We start from the raw sequence: 6,000 nt of genomic DNA on the forward strand, positions 1-6,000 counted from the left end.
ATTGAAAAAAAATTTTTAATAAATGTTTATAGTGATGACTGAAAAAAGAAAAGAAAAATCAATATCTGAGTCCCCAGTGACAGACTGGTAGGCTTCTTTTACAAGAATGAACATACTATATTATTAAGCCATTCTTTGAGTTTTTGGCCAATACATCTGAACTTAATCCTAACTAGTACTACTCAAGGTAGATTGAGTAATTTATATTTTGTAAATTGGGCTATTTGTGGCTTCTTGAAATTTGGTGTTTATTTTCATTTTATTCTGTTTTACAGAAAGTCTTTAGAAGTTCTGTTCTTGTTCCAGTTGTACCCAGGAGCACAGGGCAAGAGAATCTTGCCCAGACAGAGACTGTGTACAGGTGGGTAGTGGTAATAACAAAATGAGAAGACACATAAAGGTCATAATTAGAACTACAAATTGGCTTCCCTTCATCACTTTTACATATTGATAAACTTAAACAGTAGAGGTTCTGAATTACTAAGAGAAGAGAATTATTCTTCATACATCCTAGAGAGCCATCAGATAAACCTTGAACATTCTTTAAAAGATAGAAAACATTTGGACACAGAAAAGAGAAGACAATGGACATTCCAAACAAGGGTAGTCTCATAAGCATGAACTCTGAGTGACAGTGTTCTGGATGGACTCAGAGGAATGGACTTGTCAGGGTGAAGGGTTCATCTGGAAAAATCATAGGACTATGGTTTGGAAAAAGAATAGAGAAAGGTTTTAATAACATTTTAGAGCCTGATTATTTCTCCTGAAATCATCAAGCAGAGCCTGAGGATTTTCTAGGTAGGGGGATAATATGATGAAACTAAAGATTTTAAAAGGTCAGTCTGGTCATGATATTAAAGATGGGTTTGGAACTGAAGGGAGTCTAAAGGTTAGAAGAGCCTTTGAGGGTTCTTATAATAATCCAGAGGTGAAACAGTCTTTTCCTGGATGGACTAAATTGATAGCAACAGGAATGGAAAGGAAGAGGAAGAGGTCAGTAAAGGCATATCGAAGGAAGTCATCAGGACAAGAGGACTTAAAAGTTTTAAGTAGCACTATCATGGTTATTAGGGAGCTTGTTTCTCTGAAAAACTAAGAAACTAAAAATGTGTTACTGAGACCTATTCCAAAAAGCATTAAGGAAAAGTTTCTGAGTTTTTAGGTCAGATACCAAAGTCAAAGTATATCTGAAAATCAGAACAGTCAAACATATTCAAAGAAAACAAAAATGTTCAACCTGAACAGTCCCATTATTAAGCTGTGTCACCCAGACCCATAGAACAATTATGGAACTGTATACCTTTTTGTAGATTTATAAACTTCTCTATAGGGCAATCCAAGTGAAATGGTTAAAACCATAAGCTTTTTTTATTATAATTTTTTATGAATGTTTATTTATTTTTGAGAGAGACAGAGAACATGAGCAGGGGAGGGGCAGAGAGAGGGAGACAGAGGATCTGAAGATGGCTCTGTGCTGACAGCAGAGAGTTTGATGCAGGGCTCCCGTGAGATCATGACCTGAGCTGAAGTCGGACGTTCAACTGACTGAGCCACCCAGGTACCACAAAACTATAAGCTTTGCTAAATGCAGTTTGGTATTTTGGACTGGATCCTGAGATACAAAAAGGACATTAGTGGGAAAACTGGTGAAATCTGAACAAAGTCTAGAGCTTAGTAAGTAGTAATGTACCAATATTAAACTCCTAGTTTGAGCAAATGTACCATAGTTACATAAGATGTTATTTATTATTAGGGGAAACTGAGTATGTTAGCCCATTCAGGCTGCTGTAACAAAAATACCATAGACTGGGTGGCTTGAACAAAAACGTTTATTTCTCACAGTTCTGGAGGCTTGGAAGTCCAAGATCAAGGTGGTGGAAGATTCAGCGTCTGGTGATGGCCCACTTCCTGTTTCATAGAGAGCCGATCTCTCACTGTGTTCTCAGATTGTGGAAGCGGTGAGGGAGCTCTCTAGGTTCTCTTTTACAAGGGCACTCATCCCATGCATTAGGGGTCCACCCTCATTACCTAATCACCTCCCAAGGGTCACACCTCCCAATATCATCATACTGGGGTTCAACGTATGAACTCTGGGACAGAACATTCAGTCCATAGCACTGGGAAAGAGGAACTCTCTGTATATCTTTGTAACTTTTCTGTAAATCTAAAACTGTTCTAAAATAAAAAGCCAGAAACTTGAAGTCAATCAGACCTAGACTGAACTCCAGCTGAATGAATTTAGGCAATTTCCCTAAACCTCACTTTCCTCACAAATGAAAGAGGGCAACAATAGTACTGATCTCATAGTATTTAAGGACACAATACAGGTAAAATCCAAAGTGCCCTGCCTAGTACCCAGTAACACTCAGTTTTATTTGTTGTGGTATTGGTGAATTCTTTATTCAAAAGTGTTCCCAAATAACTCACAAAGTAATGGAAAGATCTAAAAACTTGCTGGTCAAAAAACAATTCAACCACAACACACCTACCAGAATGACCAAAATCTGAAACACTAACAACACCAAATACTGGTGAGGATGTGAAAAAACAGGAACGCTCGTTCATTGCTGATGGGAATGAAAAATGGTGCAGTAGTTTGGCTGTTTCTTAGAAAACTAAACATACTCTTACTATATGATCCAGCAGTCATGTTCCTTGGTTTTTACCCAAAGAAATTTAAAACTTATACCCATACAAAACATGCACATGGATGTTTATAGAAGCTTTATTCATAATTGCCAAAACTTGGAAGCAATGAAGATGTCCTTCAGTAGGTAAATGGATCAATCAACTGTGGCACATCAGACAATGGAATATTATTCAGCACTAAAATAAATGAGCTGTCAAGCCATGAAAAGACATGAAGGAACCTTAAATGCATATTACTAAGTGAAAGAAATCAATCTGCAAAGGCTGCATACTGTACGATTCCAACTATATGACATTCTGGAAAGACAAAGCTATGGAAATAGTAAAAGATCCCTGGCTACCAGAGTTTGGGGAGTGGACAGAGATGAATACAAAGAACACAGAGTATGTTTAGGGCAGTGAAAATCATCTTTTTAATACCATAATGATGGATATGTGTCATTATACATTTGTCCAAACCCATAGAATGTACACCATGAATGAATCCTAATGTCAACCATGGGCTTTCAGTGATTATGATGTGTCAATGTAGGTTCATCATTTGTAACAAATGTACCATTCTGGTGTCAACTATTGATAATTAGGAGGAAATTATACACATATGAAGGCAGAAGAATATGGGAAACCTCTATACCTTCCTCTTAATTTTGCTATGAACTTAAAACTGCCCTTAAAAAGGAAGTCTTTTTTTTTTTTTTAATCTCTTGGATAAATACCTAGTAGTGCCATTGCTGGATCGTATGGTAATTCTATTTTTAACTTTTTGAGGAACCTCCATACTATTTTCCAGAGTCACTGCACCAGTTTGCATTCCCACCAACAGTGTAAGACGGTTCCCCTTTCTCCACATCCTCGCCAACATCTGTTGTTTCCTGTGTTAATTTTAGTCATTCTGATCGGTGTGAGGTGCTATCTTATTGTGGTTTTGATTTGTATTTCCCTGATGATGAGTGACGTTGAGCATCTTTTCATGTGTCTCTTGGCTATCTGGATGTCTTCTTTGGAAAAATGTCTGTTTATATCTTCTGCCCATTTCTTAACTGCCCATTTCTTTTTATTTTTTTATTTTTTTTTAAGTGTATTTGTTTTGAGAAACAGAGAGAGAGCACATGCAGGGAACATAAGAGAGAAGTAGAGACAGAATCCCAAGCAGGCTCCACAACATCAGCTCAGAGCCCCACGTGGGGCTTAAACTCACAAACCGTGAGATCGTGACCTGAGCCGAGATCAAGAGTCGGACGCTTAACTGACTGTGCTACTCAGGTGCCCCTTAACTGCCCATTTCTTAACTGCATTATTATTTTGGGTGTTGAGTTTTATAACTTATAACTTATATTTTGGATTCCAACTCTTTGTCAGATATATCACTTGCAAATAATCTTCTCCCATTCCATAGGTTGCCTTTTAGTTTTGTTGATTGTTTCATTGGCTCTGAAGAAACTTATTATTTTGATGAAGTTCCAATAGTTTATTTTTGCTTTTGTTTCCCTTGCCTCAGGAGACACATTTAGTAAGCAGTGTTGCTATGGCCGATGTCAAAGAGGTATGGAAGTGTTGAATCATTAAATTCTATACCTGAAACTAATATTATACTATATGTTAACTAACTGGAATTTAAATAAAAACTTAAGAAAAAAATGAAGTATTTCTTTAAAGAAATGAAAAACATTCATATTTGATTTTTTTATCGAGGTATAAATGATATACAATGTATTATTTCTAGGTGTACAACATAATGATTAGATATTTGCATACCCTGGGAAATGATCACCACCGTTAAGTGTAGATTACATCTGTCACCAAACATAGCTACAGAATTTTTTTCTTGTGATGAGAACTTTACTCTCTTAGAAACTTTCAAAAATGTGATAAAGTTATATTCACTATAGTCACCATGCTATACATTACAAGATTTGATTTTTTAATGAGATTGGATTTAATGTTATAGGTACTGTGATGGTCACTTTTATGCATCAACTTGGTTGAGCTGCAGTCCTGCAGTTATTTAATCAAACACTAATCTAGGCGTTTCTAGGTATTTTGTAGATATAATTAAAGTCCACAATCCTGTTGACTTTAACTGAAGGAAACTATAGATAACCTGGATAAGCCTGATTAAATCAGTTGAAACGCTTTTAAGAGTAGAACTGAGTCTTTCATGAGGAAGAAATTCCACCCGTGGATAGCAGATAAGGCTCTTACTCAAGAAATCTGACCTGCCTTTCCTGCAAACCTGCCTTATAAATTTTGGACTTGCCTTGCCACCCCCACAATCACCTAAGCCAATTCTGTGGAATAAATCTTTTAATATATATCTCCCATTGGTTCTGTTTCTCTGGTTGAACCTAGACTGATACAGGTAACTTCACCTAAGATTCTGGATTCACAGTATGCCACCTCAGGCAGCTTGGGTTTCTCCAATATTAACCTAAGGTGACCAATGTTAAACAAAGTTGAGGTGACAGAAATCCATTAATATAATGCAGAGGAATGCATTCTAGGTGGGTTTATCATGTTTCCCTCTTTCAGCTCACACCCAAAGCAGTATGGAGTAGAGCCCCCTTCTGACCAACTGATGAAGGGGCACAGGGCTGAAAATGGACTGCTGCCATGCTGTAGTCAATTCAGGGGCAGCCCTGAAACACGGCGGTGAAGGGAAGTATTCACAAGGAGCAGAGCTTTGGGCCGAACACTTAGTCATCCACCTCATGTGGAAAGAGCAGGGGCTCGAGGTAAGAGCATTCACAGACCATAAATGTATACCATTGTCCACCTCTGGTGAAATACAAACTGTTCTAATCCTCCTTTCGGGAATGAAAAAAAACACATTCATCAGTGTTCTTCAGTGTTCATTCACATCAGTGTTCATTAACCACTATCTGTGTGCCTAAGGCTTTGTGTACATGCCCAAATCTGGCACAACAGCTGCAGTTCAAGGTATTACCTGGTTGAGTGGTGGTAATCTTCTGTAGTCCTCCGTGATCAGTCTAGATTTTGTAGGGGCCGAATCTGTGAATTAAACAGGGATGCATGAGGGCCACTACCCCCTACATCACTTAGGGTAACATGAGCCTGTGCTATTTCCCATGAGGATGTAATATTAACTGGGCTGGGGCAGTGGGCAGGGGATAAGGAGCTTCAGGGATTCTCACTGTGGTGCTCTTATCTTTCAGGCCCAGGAGCAAATGTAGAGGTTCTGCCATATACCAATTTAGGGACCAGGGAAATGGCCACTGCTCAGTCTATAGACCCAGCTAACCCACTAGGAAATAGACCTGGGTCAAGACTCTATTACCTGGCCTCCCACTTGCCCCCACTGTAACAGTGATCCATAAAACTGCTTTGGGTTCT

The sequence above is a fragment of the Acinonyx jubatus genome, chromosome A1, assembly GCF_027475565.1.
Source record: "Acinonyx jubatus isolate Ajub_Pintada_27869175 chromosome A1, VMU_Ajub_asm_v1.0, whole genome shotgun sequence".
In the NCBI taxonomy this organism is placed as follows: domain Eukaryota; kingdom Metazoa; phylum Chordata; class Mammalia; order Carnivora; family Felidae; genus Acinonyx; species Acinonyx jubatus.